Source organism: Pongo pygmaeus, chromosome 6 (assembly GCF_028885625.2).
Source record: "Pongo pygmaeus isolate AG05252 chromosome 6, NHGRI_mPonPyg2-v2.0_pri, whole genome shotgun sequence".
NCBI classification, from domain to species: domain Eukaryota; kingdom Metazoa; phylum Chordata; class Mammalia; order Primates; family Hominidae; genus Pongo; species Pongo pygmaeus.
This window is the reverse complement of record NC_072379.2, coordinates 106,980,705-106,995,971: the sequence shown is the minus strand read 5'-3', so window position 1 is coordinate 106,995,971 and position 15,267 is coordinate 106,980,705. Positions and strand designations below refer to the sequence as shown.

General features: G+C 39.3%; 1 protein-coding gene across 30 annotated transcripts in view; it reads left to right on the top strand.

The window, feature by feature from the left end:
• Window positions 1–15,267, top strand: part of NRCAM (neuronal cell adhesion molecule) — a 314,317-nt gene that overhangs the window by 54,779 nt on the left and 244,271 nt on the right. Inside the window, exon 3 of one of the 30 annotated variants that reach the window (XM_054494257.2) lies at window positions 5,300–5,592. The exons of the other annotated variants lie outside the window; for them this stretch is intronic. The gene's annotated coding sequence lies outside the window, so the exon portion shown is untranslated. The remainder of the gene's footprint in view (window positions 1–5,299; window positions 5,593–15,267) is intronic. 30 annotated transcript variants of the gene reach the window in all.

Below are 15,267 nucleotides of genomic sequence, written 5' to 3'. Positions count from 1 at the left end.
TGAACACACACACACACACACACACACACAAACACACACAAACACACACACCCCTTTTAAAAATCAATAATGTTTCTCTTTTCGGAGAAATTTCTTATGTATTTAGTGTCTCTATCAGCCTCAATATCTGCCTTACCCTACCTTCTTGGGTTGTTTTAAGGATCAAATGATATAACTTTTATGAAAACACTTTGTAAACCATGCGGTATTATTTGCATAAGTAAGAAAAACAATTTCTACTTTTCCTAAACATTTATAATCCTCAGAAATACTCTCATACCCACCAATATATTTTTTCCCCATAGTTTCATTTATTTTCAGTTCAGTTCAGTAAACATTGCTAGGCTCTCAAGAAGCAAAGGTGATAAGTCCTTGCCTTCAAGGAATATCTGCCAAATGCAAGAGACAGGCACATAAATAGATATGACCAACTTCTATATGATAAAAGTATATTGAGGGTGCATTAAGGAATGGAAAAGGCAGCTAATGCAGTCTGGGGCCAGAAGGCTGTGTGTAAAAGCAGGCTTCCTAGAGGAGGTGTCCCCTAAAATGGCTCCTGAAAGTGGAATAGGAGTTACGTAAAGAGCAGGGTGGGGTGGACAAGGGCATTGAAGGTAGGAGCAGTGAGATAGGGGTGTGAAATCCATGTGAGAAAGTAAGAAGTTATGGCATATGTGTGAAAGGAAGGTGAGCAGGAAGCACTGAAGCACTGAGGTGTTATCAGCTGGAAGTCATTGGCATTTTATGTGTATTACACTGGAGGAAGTATAGAGAATGAACTAGAGCAATATTGAAGGAAGGAAAGATGCATTTCGTAATTATATGGGGGAGAGCTAGGAGAACTAGAATTTGGCTAGAAGCAGCATTGAATAGAGAAAGAAAGGGGAATTTGAAAGAGCTGGATTTGGTGGTTGATTGGGCATGGGAAGTAGGAAAATGTCAGGACTTGGGATTCTTGGATTTCTGACGTGGGTGACTGAGAACATGATGATGCCAGAAGGGGAATTTAGGAGAGAAGCAGATTTATTCTTGGGAAGGGAAGGACTTTGAAGTATATAAGGGACATCTAGATAGAAATATCCATCAGACAGCTGGAAGTGTAAGTGTGGAGGTAAGGGGAAGATTCAGAACTAGAAACGTTCACTTGGGAGTTATAGGCAATGGTTAAAAATATTTTTTTAATTATGTATTTGATTTTGTATTTAAGCCTTCAATATTATTCATTTATTTACTGAAAGCACAACTGACCACATTCTCTATTTTCATTTTATTCTGACATTATCTGCTGTTTCATTTGTATCTGTAGTTTTTCTTCTTATTTTCTTGGCATAATAAATTAGGATTTTTTTCCTAGAGACAAATATGGTGACCTTTCCAGTTTGATAAAAGGAAATTCAAAGCAGTCTTTAACAAACAGTGTGAACGCTAAAGTTAAGGACAGTAACAAGCCAGTGCTACTCTCCATTTTAATTCACAATAGCTACAGCAATTATTTAAGAAAGGAGCTTTGCTTTCTAAAATGTTCTTTTTCAGTATCAGTCATGATTTCTTGTCAAATTCTCACTTTCATTGCTCTGCCCAGTGTTTCAGCATTGCTTATGGGAGACTGAGAGGGTCTTTCTTGCATTCTTCAGTGGGGTGGTGTTAGGGCCCCTCCCTTTGGGTCTTCTCAGCATCCACCCAGGACATGGTTGAGGCCTGTTATAACAGAGCCTGCACTGTTTGAGAGCAAGTCCACCCAAGTTAGACTGCTGAAATTCATTCTCACAGCCTTCTTTGAGGGAATGTCTGGGGTAAAAATTTCAAATTCAAATAATACTTACAATAGTACTATTTTGAGTGAATTTTATTTGATTACTGTGATCTTAATTAGCTTACTGATTTTTTTCCTTAATACCCATTGGAAAGCTACAAAATGCTCGATTTTTACTCTCTGTAGTTCACTACCATCTTTCCAGGAACTTTAAAGGTCCATGAATCTGTCACTTTTTCATAAACAAGAAAAATAATTTGAGGCAAAATTAAGTAACGTACTTAACACTAACAGCTGGAACCAAAGTCCTGGTCTCCTGAATCTCACTCTGCCTTTTCCACCTCATCTTTTTTTTTCTCTCATTCTAAATCTTGATTGAGCTGTAAAGTTATCTATATGTCTTAAAATAGGGAATCGAATTAAGTAAATCAGTTCACACCAATGACACTTGCTTTGGTTAATCACTCTAGATGCAACAATCAGATTCTCTTTTAATACTTGAGGCTCTGATTAAGGCTTTATTATTTTTAAATTTTATAGTTTTTAATTTTTAACATGGATTTTGTTTTTGGCAGCCTTTATTTCTCTAGACTGGTTTTACCAGTGAAATGAAAGATTAGAACGAATCAAACCACCTGTGTATAAATTCTAGTTAAAAAAGACATCAGTGACTTTAAAACCAACACTTTTAGGCACAGGATATTACCTTTTTTGTTCATTTTTAAATTCATACATAATGCTTATACATATTTCATATACAAATTAGTCATATTTACAGGTGATATTTGATACATGCATACACTGTGTAATGATTAAATCAGATTAATTGAGTATATCCATCACCTCAAACATTTATGATTTCTTTGTGTTGGGAACATTAGAAATCTTTCTTCTAGCTATTTTGAAATATACAATAAATTGTGGTTAATTACAGTCATCCAGAAAGCACAAGGTATTTCTGATTTGGTCAATTACATTGCAATCTACTGTGAGTTTTATGTGTAGAGGATGAATTTATGGAAACGCTGCGTTAGTGTAATTTAGAATGATGGCACATACATGCGAGTTGTAGGTGGTCTTGAAGACAATGAGTTGTTCTCTGAAGTCCACAGAATGGTCAGTCTTTGCTGTGAAACCAGTGGGCTGTGAATTATCAGAGTGCGTGTATAAAACATGATTCACTCATCCCGAAAGCTGCCAGTAACAAAAGAAGTTTCTACTCATTTATGCACAGAATACAAAGAATATTTCTCCCTGTTTCAATCTTTTTGCCTCTTTCTATTTTCTCTCTCTGTCTTTATGAATCTTTTTCTGTCTCACTCATATTCGCTGCATGATAGACACACACTAATATGATGTCTCCAAAACGTGAGACCCTTGGTTTGTGGAACTGGTAGTGGAAATAGCATGTTGTGGATAAGGGGTGAGTGCTGTGGGGAGACATTGGCATTTGCTAAATGTTTGCCCTGTGCATCGCTTGGCTGCATTGGGCAGAACAACAGTATGAGCAGGGATGAATAGATATGGAAACTATTGCAGACTGTGAACACAAGATGGTATGATGGCTGCGAAAGGGGAGGTCAGCTTTCACCACTGTTATCTGACTTGGTGGTGGTCTTCTTCTGAACTATCTTACCATGGGTGAAGGACAGAATGCAACCATATTAGGTGGCTGCTTTCTGCTTGGATTCCAAAGTGAGTGTCATTGTCCAAGCAAAGCAATGCATGCAATTTATGTTAGTTTTGGAGTTGCCACTTAGAAGTATTCAGAGTTTGGAATAGCACGGGAGACTGCCTTCCTTGTACCCTGTGGTTAGAGAACAGCATTCTACAAGAGGAGGGTTGTATGGGAAAACTCCTATTGGGAAGTGGAAGGCATGGGTGAGTTGCCGGGGTGACACTTTTGCATGGGCAGTATTCCAACAGGCTCAGATCATATTTAACAGTAAAATGTGTTGCTGTATGCCCTTTTATAATGTGGGGTTTTAAAAAGAAAGAGGAAAGGAAATGCTGAGCTACTAACTTTGGGTACAAATTCAATCCCATCATAGAGATCGTAGACTTTACATCAGCAATTTGTGGGCCATTTTGGTGGAGGACAATGACAACAGATTTCTAATCAGATAACGTCCTGCTACATTTGAATTTTCACTCTCCACTGCCTTTTGTTGTCTGGGTGCTTTTGAAATTATTCTTGATTCAGGTTTATTATTAACTTTTGAACCCTAGCTACTGCACTAATACCTTGATACTCATGAAAATGAGAATGGTGACTAGAGAATTTGTTTTTGCCTTAGTTAATAGAATAGCAAGACAGCATAATATAGATTAATGACTCTTCATATTTTCTCATAATATAAGCTGAATTCATTTTCCCTTGGGGATCTATTTCAAATTCATGCTCTAATAAAACCATTCTTGCCAGTTGTTGACTTTCTAGCTTTTTAAAAGCGTCTGCATAATGGATAAGTAGATAACAATAAATAATAAATAATTTTGATCTTAAACTTTAAAAACATGTTTATTGTTCTTATTTTAAAATGGAAAAATGAAACAACTTCCTCTTCACAATCAATAGTATAAGTATCTGTGCCGTCTGTTTTAGGCAAGAACCATCCTGAGGCAATTATATCTTTTAATATATACGACCTATGAGAAAGATTGAGGATAAAAAAAAAGATTGAGGATGCAGAACTACTAACAGGGTTCTATTCACCCAGCATAACATAAATGTCCTTCATTTAGAGGACATGTACATTATTGATAGAACTATTCAAAAATCCCAATATCCACTTGGATAACAACTATCTGTTACCAGTATTTCAAATTATTGTCTCTCCTTTTCTGTTTCCCCTCCTTGCTATCAGGGGTTTCATGTTTTATTTAGTGTCATCATATTAGTATGTGTGTATCACAGAGAATGTAAATGAGAAAGACAGAGGCAGAGACAAAGACAGAAAGAGGCAAAGAGAGAGACTAAGAGGAGAGAGAAATATTCCTCTTGCCCTACACATAAACCAAAGCAGTATTTGAAGTTCTTTTCTCCCCTCAGTCTGATTTCTTTGACTTATTTGGCCTTAAAATGATATAATCTGTAACTCAGAATCCATAAACAGGTTCACAGGGCCACATCCTGAGTTGGGGATCAGAAGACACAGTCCCTATGGCAGAGCTGTGATGTGCCATTCAGATCCCCTGCCCTTTCCTGACTCAAGCACTCTTTCTCCAGCTTCTTGGAGTGTTAACAGCTGATGGCTCACTTGCGTCCTTCCTTTTGGGGATTGTCTACTGCCTTCAGCTAATCAGAGCTGCCTCACCCAAGATTATACTGTTTTCCCCAGGCCCATGTGCATTCAATGAGTGGTCGACTTGGGAACACAAAGGCTCTTGACTCAGTTCAGGACAATGTGTAGGACCTGAAAGGTTGGCTGAGGCTTTTGTTGTGACAGCACCATGGCCCAACTTCTCTGACTCCCTTGTCCTGTTTTGTGCACTCCCCTTGAGGTTGTGCTCAGGAGCCCTCACCAGTAAAATTCCTGCCTGCAGGTCTTCATCTCAGAGCCTGTTTCCAGAGAAACCTGAACTGCAGCAATCACCATACGTGGGCCATGCAATGTAGCACGTGTGTGTACGAGGATGGGATTACCTATCTTCATAGTACTGTGATAAGGTACTGGCTCTGGAATCACAATCAAGATCTGCGACAATCTAGCCCACGCACTTACTATAAAAAATTAAAGTGGGGAGGGTTCCAAGATGGCTGAATAGGAACAGCTCCAGTCTACAGCTCCCAGCGTGAGCGACACAGAAGACGGTTGATTTCTGCATTTCCAACTCAGGTACTGGGTTCATCTCACTGGGGCTTGTTGGACAGGGGTGCAGGACAGTGGGTGCAGCCCACCGAGTGAGAGCCGAAGCAAGGTGAGGCATTGCCTCACCCGGGAAGCACAAGGGGTCAGGAAATTCCCTTTCCTAGCCAAGGGAAGCTGTGACAGACGGCACCTGGAAAATCGGGTCACTCCCACCCTAATACTGCGCTTTTCCTATGGTCTTAGCAAACGGCACACTGTTTATATTATATATAAATAGAGATTATATCTGGCACCTGGCTCAGAGGGTCCCACGCCTACAGAGCCTTACTTGTTGCTAGCACAGCAGTCTGAGATCTATCTGCAAGGTGGCAGCGAGGCTGGGGGAGGAGCACCCACCATTACTGAGGCTTGAGTAGATAAACAGAGCTGCCGGGAAGCTCGAACTGGGTAGAGTCCACCTCAGCTCAAGGAGGCCTGCCTGCCTCTGTAGACTCCACCTCTGCGGGCAGGGCATAGCTGAACAAAAGGCAGCAGAAACTTCTGCAGACTTAAATGTCCCTGTCTGACAGCTTTGAAGAGAGTAATGGTTCCCCCAGCACAGAGTATGCGATCTGAGAATGGACACACTGCCTCCTCAAGTGGGTCCCTGACCCCCAAGTAGCCTAACTGGGAGGCACCCCGCAGTAGGGGCAGACTGACACCCCACACGGCTGAGTACCCCTCTGAGACGAAGCTTCCAGAGGAATGATCAAGCAGCAACATTTGCTGTTCTGCAATATTCGCTGTTCTGCAGCCTCTGCTGGTGATACCCAGGCAAACAGGGTCTGGAGTAGACCTCCAGCAAACTCCAATAGACCTGCAGCCGAGGGTCCTGACTGTTAGAAGGAAAACTAACAAACAGAAATGACATCCACACCAAAACCCCATCTGTACGTCACCATCATCAAAGACCAAAGGTAGATAAAACCACAAAGACAGGGAGAAACCAGAGCAGAAAAGCTGAAAATTCTACAAATCAGAGCACGTCTTCTCCAAAGGAACACAGCTCCTTGTTAGCAACTGAACAAAGCTGGACAGAGAATGACTTTGACGAGTTGAGAGAAGAGGGCTTTAGATGATCAAACTTCTCTCAGCTAAAGGAGGATGGTCAAACCCGTCTCAAAGAAGCTAAAAACCTTGAAAAAAGATCAGACGAATGGCTAACTAGAATAACCAGTGTAGAGAAATCCTTAAATGACCTGATGGAGCTGAAAACCATGGCATGAGAACTACGTGACGTGTGAACAAGCATCAGTAGCCGATTTGATCAACTGGAAGAAAGGGTATCAGTGATGGAAGATCAAATGAATGAAATGAAGTGAGAAGAGAAGTTTAAAGAAAAAAGTAAAAAGAAATGAACAAAGCCTCCAAGAAATATGGGATTATGTGAAAAGACCAAATCTACGTCTGATTGATATACCTGAAACTGACGAGGAGAATGGAACCAAGTTGGAAAACACTCTGCAGGATATTATCCAGGAGAACTTCCCCAACATAGCAAGGCAGGCCAACATTCAAATTCAGGAAATACAGAGAACACCACAAAGATACTCCTCGAGAAGAGCAACTCCAAGACACATAATTGTCAGATTCATCAAAGTTGAAATGGAAGAAAAAACGTTAAGGGCAGCCAGAGAGAAAGGTCGGGTTACCCACAAAGGGAAGCCCATCAGACTAACAGCGGATCTCTCGGCAGAAACTCTACAAGCCAGAAGAGAGTGGGGGCCAATATGCAACATTCTTAAAAGAATTTTCAACCCAGAATTTCATATCCAGCCAAACTAAGCTTCATAAGTGAAGGAAAAATAAAATCCTTTACAGACAAGGAAATGCTGAGAAATTTTGTCACCACCAGGCCTGCCTTACAAGAGCTCCTGAAGGAAGCACTAAACATGGAAATGAACAACTGGTACTAGCCACTGCAAAAACATGACAAATTGTAAAGACCATCGAGGCTAGGAAGAAACTGCATCAACTAATGAGCAAAATAACCAGCTAACATCATAATGACAGGATCAAATTCACACATAACAATATTAACCTTAAATGTAAATGGACTAAATACTCCAATTAAAAGACACAGACTGGCAAATTGGATAAAGAATCAAGACCCATCAGTGTGCTATATTCAGGAGACCCATCAGTGTGCTGTATTCAGGAGACCCATCTGACATGCAGAGACACACATAGGCTCAAAATAAAGGGATGGAGGAAGATCTACCAAGCAAATGGAAAACATAAAAAAAAGCAGGGGTTGCAATCCTGGTCTCTGATAAAACAGACTTTAAACCAGCAAAGATCAAAAGAGACCAAGAAGGCCATTACATAATGGTAAAGGAATCAGTTCAACAAGAAGAGCTAACTATCCTAAATATATATGCACCCAATACAGGAGCACCCAGATTCATAAAGCAAGTCCTTAGTGACCTACAAAGAGACTTAGACTCCCACACGATAATAATAGGAGACTTTAACACCCCACTGTCAGCCTTAGACAGATCAACGAGACAGAAAGTCAACAAGGATACCCAGGAATTGAACTCAGCTCTGCACCAAGCAGACCTAATAGACATCTACAGAACTCTGTACCCCAAATCAACTGAATATACATTCTTCTTAGCACCACCTTGCACTTATTCCAAAATTGACTACATAGTTGGAAGTAAAGCACTCCTCAGCAAAGGAAAAAGAACAGAAATTATAACAAACTCTCAGACCACAGTGCAATCAAACTAGAACTCAGGATTAAGAAGCTCACTCAAAACTGCTCAACTACATGGAAACTAAACAACCTGCTCCTGAATGACTACTGGGTACATAATGAAATGAAGGCAGAAATAAAGATGTTCTTTGAAACCAATGAGAACAAAGACACAACATACCAGAATCTCTGGGACACATTTAAAGCAGTGTGTGGAGGGAAATTTATAGCACTAAATGCCCACAAGAGAAAGCAGGAAAGATATAAAATTGACACCCTAACATCACAATTAAAAGAACTAGAAAAGCAAGAGCAAACACATTCAAAAGCTAGCAGAAGGCAAGAAATAACTAAGATCAGAGCAGAACTGAAGGAGATAGAGACACGAAAAACCCTTCAAAAAATCAGTGAATCCAGGAGCTGGTTTTCTGAAGAGATCAACAAAATTGATAGACCGCTAGCAAGACTAATAAAGAAGAAAAGAGAGAAGAATCCAATAGACACAATAAAAAATGATACAGGGGTTATCACCACCGATTCCACAGAAATACAAACTACCATCAGAAAATACTATAAACACCTCTACGCAAATAAACTAGAAAATCTAGAAGAAATGAATAAATTCCTCAACACATATACCCTCCCAAGACTAAACCAGGAAGAAGTTGAATCCCTGAATAGACCAATAACAGGCTCTGAAATTGAGGCAATAATGAATAGCCTACCAACCAAAAAAAAGTCCAGGACCAGATGGATTCATAGCCGAATTCTACCAGAGGTACAAGGATGAACTGGTACCATTCCTTCTGAAACTATTCCAATCAATAGAAAAAGGGAATCCTCCCTAACTCATTTTATGAGGCCAGCATCATCCTAATACCAAAGCCTGGCAGAGACATAACAAAAAAGAGAATTTTAGACCAATATCCCTGATGAATATCGATGCAAAAATCCTCAATAAAATATTGGCAGACCGAATCCAGCAGCACATCAAAAAGCTGACTCACCATGATCAAGTGGGCTTCATCTCTGGGTTGCAAGACTCATTCAACATACACAAATCAATAAATGTAATCCAGCATATAAACAGAACCAAAGACAAAAACTGCATGACTATCTCAATAGATGCAGAAAAGGCCTTTGACAAAATTCAACAGCCCTTCATGCTAAAAACTCTCAATAAATTAGGTATTGATGGGACATATCTCAAAATAATAAGAGCTATTTATGACAAACCCACAACCAATATCATACTGAATGGGCAAAAACTGGAAGCATTCCCTTTGAAAACTGGCACAAGACAGGGATGCCCTCTCTCACCACTCCTATTCAGCATAGTGTTGGAAGTTCTGAGCAGGGCAATCAGGCAGGAGAAAGAAATAAAGGGTGTTCAATTAGGAAAAGAGGAAGTCAAATTTTCCCTGTTTGCAGATGACATGATTGTATATTTAGAAAACCCCATCGTCTGAGCCCAAAATCTCTTTAAGCTGATAAGCAACTTTAGCAAAGTCTCAGGATACAAAATCAATGTGCAAAAATCACAAGCATTCCTATACACCAATAACAGACAAACAGAGAGCCAAATCATGAGTGAATTCCCATTCACAATTGCTTCAAAGAAGATAAAATACCTAGGAATCCAACTTACAAGGGATCTGAAGGACCTCTTCAAGGAGAACTACAAACCACTGCTCAACGAAATAAAAGAGGACACAAACAAATGGAAGAACATTCCATGCTCATGGATAGGAAGAATCAGTATCGTGAAAATGGCCATACTGCCCAAGGTAATTTATAGATTCAATGCCATCCCCATCAAGCTACCAATGACTTTCTTCACAGAATTGGAAAAAACTACTTTAAAGTTCATATGGGACCAGAAAAGAGCCCACATTGCCAAGAAAAACGTAAGTCAAAAGAACAAAGCTGGAGGCATCACGCTACCTTCAAACTATACTACAAGGCTACAGTAACCAAAACAGCATGGTACTGGTACCAAAACAGAGATATAGACCAATGGAACAGAACAGAGCCCTCAGAAATAATGCCACATATCTACAACCATCTGATCTTTGACAAACCTGACAAAAACAAGAAATGGGGAAAAGATTCCCTATTTAATAAATGGTGCTGGGAAAACTGGCTAGCCATACGTAGAAAGCTGAAACTGAATCCCTTCCTTACATCTTATACAAAAATTAATTCAAGACGGATTAAAGACTTACATGTTAGACCTAAAACCATAAAAACCCTGGAAGAAAACCTAGGCAATATCATTCAGGACATAGGCATGGGCAAGGACTTCATGTCTAAAACACCAAAAGCAATGGTGACAAAAGCCCAAATTGACAAATGGGATCTAATCAAACTAAAGAGCTTCTGCACAGCAAAAGAAACTACCATCAGAGTGAACAGGCAACCTGCAGAATGGGACAAAATTTTTTCAATCTACCCATCTGACAAAGGGCTAATATCCAGAATCTACAAAGAACTTAAACAAATTTACAAGAAAAAATCAAACAACCTCATCAGAAAGTGGGCAAAGGATACGAACAGACACTTCTCAAAAGGAGACATTTTTGCAGCCAACAGACACAATGAAAAAATGCTCATCATCACTGGCCATCAGAGAAATGCAAATCAAAACCACAATGAGATACTATCTCACACCAGTTAGAATGGTGATCATTAAAAAGTCAGGAAACAACAGGTGCTGGAGAGGATGTGGAGAAATAGGAACACTTTTACACTGTTGGTGGGACTGTAAACTAGTTCAACCATTGTGGAAGACAGTGTGGCGATTCCTCAAGGATCTAGAACTAGAAATACCATTTGACCCAGCCATCCCATTACTGGGTATATACCCAAAGGATTATAAATCATGCTTCTATAAAGACACATGCACACATATGTTTATTGCAGCACTATTCACAATAGCAAAGACTTGGAACCAACCCAAATGTCCACCAATGATAGACTGGATTAAGAAATGTGGCACATATACACCATAGAATACTATGCAGCCATAAAAAAGGATGAGTTCATGTCCTTTGCAGGGACATGGATGAAGCTGGAAACCATCATTCTCAGCAAACTATCACAAGGACAGAAAACCAAACACCGCATGTTCTCACTCATAGGTGGGAATTGAACAATGAGAACACTTGGACACAGGAAGGGGAACATCACACACCAGGGCCTGTTGTGGGGTGGGGGGAGGGGGAGGGATAGCATTAGGAGATATACCTAATGTAAATGACGAGTTAATGGGTGCAGCACATCAACATGGCACATGTATACATATGTAACCTGCACGTTGTGCACATGTACCCTAGAACTTAAAGTATAATAATAAAAAATAAATTAATTAATTTTAAAAATTAGGATAAAAATACCTACCTTTTTGAGTTGTTGCCAGGATTTGACAGCAAAGTATTCGGTGCCTGGAACCTAGGAAACGTTCATTGCATCATAGCTATTATTATAATTACCAGTAATTACCTGTAAGTAATCCATAAATAGTGCACCAGTTCTGACCAATTGGACAATACAGAGTGCCCTTTAATGCCATTTTTATTACAACATTTGCTTTGGTAGAATATGGAGGTTAATAAAAGATGCATCACTTGCAATTTTAAATAATTCCATACTTTTAGCCCCCATTAATAAGGTATGTGGAGAAATTGGACAGAATTCCAAAGGGAAACTATAGTGATTAAAGAAATGAGGAGCAACTTCTCTGAGTAAAAGTTAAAGGAACTGCAATTGTTTAGGATGAGAAAATTGAGGCATAACTTACCTTCTATCATCAAATAAGTGGAAGCCTTTCGTGAGGAGGATATTGGACATTTTTTGCCCATGTTCAGAGGATAGCACAAGAGGAAATGGACATACATTAAAGAAGGAAGATAGTTAGATTTATATCAAGGGAACTCCTCTGCTTTTGACAATAAAACACTGGAAGAGGCTTGTAAAATATACACTTCTGAAAATCTTCAAAAAAAAGAAGAGAACATTCAGTCCTGAGTTACTGAGATGCTTCCTAGAGTATTTAAGAACTCTGAACTCTGTGATTTCAGAAATGATGCCTCCTAGAAATTCAAACACGTATGTTTTGTTTTGCAAATGAAAGAAAATAATTACTATATCCACATTCATTTTCTCTATAACTTTCTCATAGTATCTTTGTGTGCAAACACACCTTGTGTGCTTCTCTGAACGTGTAACAACAGGTCTTCTTTCATTGAATAGGTAGGTCTTTATGTTATGTTTATAAATATGCTGATTATTATTATCATAGTTTTCAATCTTACTGTAGGCCATTCTATATTCTATGTGAAAATAAATTAACACCTCCTATCCTGGGCCACTTATTTGTGCCCAGTATAATCTCTTTTGTGACTCAGATCTTGTGATGACATTGTTAAAATACAAGTATTAGATCACTATGAAAGGCTTTGGAACAACAACAGGAAGTCTGCAACTTTGAAGAATAAATTATTTCCAATCAATTAATTGCTTAGAGATAAGATTAAAGAATGGATATGGGACTAGATTTTTAGACTAAATGCTCTTTTAAGACCTCAATGTTGGAAGATAAAAGGAAGTGCCTAAGAAGTTTCTAAATTACTAATAAGTGTATTGGGCTTTGCATTTTCTCCTTGGCATGTCTTGTCAAATAGTAATCGGCAGAGTTAGAACGATGTAGATGAAGGGCACTGGACTAGAAGCCAAAATGCCTGGCTCTGGAGCTATTGGAGCCATCAGATGATCTATTCTTCCTTCATAAAACATGTCTGTATAGTTTTCCTTTGCATTTCTAGTTCCTGCATCCTTATATACTTATCACATTACAGGGACCTTCTTTCAAAAGAAACCAAGTGGAACTGAGGGTTCCACTCCTGACAGCTCAGCCTAGGGGCCCCATCACACCCTGACCTAAAACAGCTCTGCTTACATACTCGTATTCATATTCATATTCTCTCTCTCTCCCTCTCTCCCTCCCTCCCTCCCTCTCTCTCCATAGACAGACAGACAGATGTTTTAAGATCTCACTTGATTAAATGGTTCCACTGCTGTAAACATAAATTGTAAAGATGTACTTACTTATTCTCATGCCTTCCATATTCTCTCCAATACATTCCATTCAAATACCCAATTTCATTCCTGTTTCTGCCAAGCTAAAAATTCTTCAAATGGCCCTCCATCCCATGAAGAATAAAGTATACAGTCCTTACCCTGGTATTCCAGGACTCCCTCCTTTCTAATTATTGAACTAATCTACTGCATCAGTTGAGTTGGCCTCCGTGTTCTAACATGTAGGATTATTTCTGGGTATTAAATATAGTCCTTGACACTGTGTGCAGGACGACTAATTCATTGGAGATCCCACTGTGATTTTGCTCAGCGTCAGCCTTGCCTTTCTTCTAAGCTACCTAAACCTTTCTCATTTGAGCATACCTCAAAACGCTTGCTTTTCTTCCACAAAGGCTTCCTTGATTATTCTAGCCCACATTTTTGTGTCACATCTCTGAAATTCTCTCATGTGGTTGGGTGTTTACACCGGTCTCCGTTACACTTACCTGGTTAACGGTGGTGGTGTTAGACTGTAGGTGTATTGAGTGTTATGATCGCCTCCTAGAGTGCATCAGAGGGCAGTACAGCAGCAGTGATCTCTACCCCTCTAAGGAAATACAAGGGTTTGAATCATCCCAATGTGTACATTTTCAATGTAATATATGCATTAAGACAGGGAGACAAATGTAAGATGGAAATAAATGTGATCTATTCCTCATAACGCCTTAAGTTGCAACACATTAGAGTACAAAGCACTTGCTTAGGATCAGATGATACGGATTTTGCGTCTAGTTCTGCCTCTTACGTTGGGTCCTTCAGAAAGTCATTTGTCTTTTATGATCTTCTTTTTCATGATGGTGATCATACTGCTATTCTTTGTTCTTCACACTTCATAAAGCACTTGGCATGTTGTTTAATTTCAGCTTCACGATAACCCATGAGGTAACTAGGGCAAGCTAGTATCTGTCAAGCAGAAAAACTGGGCTTAGGGGACAAACTTCCAAATCCTAATATGATGAACCAACAGTAGGCACTACAACTCAAATTTCTTTACGTGTTACTAAAAGCATGGTCAATAAACCAGCAGTGTGGATACCACCCAGAGCTTGTTAGAAAAGCAAAGTTGCGGGTCCTACCCTAGACTTGCTGAATCAGAGCATGTGTTTTAACAGGAGGCTCAGGATTCATATGTATTAATACTTTACAGTGAGAAAAGTGCTGTAATCCAAGGGCAGTTTAAGCACCTGAGGTAAAAACATGAAAAGGGTTTTTATTTTTACTCCTATCACTGCCTTCAAATCTCCTCTGCCAAATCTCCTTTCCTTTCAAGAGGACTCTAACAGAACTGATGGATTTTTTTAGCTACTTTCAGGTTTTTAAAAGTTCAAATACAACCTTCAAATTCGTATGGAAATAAGAGCTTTTCTTTCCCCCAACCCATCTGGTGCCCTTCAACAATTCTTTATTTTTTTTCTACCGGTTCACCCCCAACCTGTTTTTTATTTTTGGTTTTGTTTTTGTTTTTCTTTGACTGGATCAAGGGTTCTCTCCTCTTTTTTAAATTTTTATTATTGGGTTTTTTTGACTTTTATTTTAGATTTCGGGGCACATGTGAAGGTTTGTTACATAGGTAAACACGTGTCTTGGGGGTTTGTTGTACATATTATTTCATCACCCAGGTATTAAGCCCGGTACCCAGTAGTTATCTTTTCTGCTTCATCCTCCCACCCTCCCGGATCAGCAGTGTCTGTTGTTCCCTTCTTTGTTTTCATAAGTTCTTATCATTTAGCTCCCACTTATAAGAGCTGGAGGCTATTATCCTTAGTGAACTAACTTAGGAACAGAAAATCAAATACCTCATGTTGTCATCAACCTGTTCTTAAACC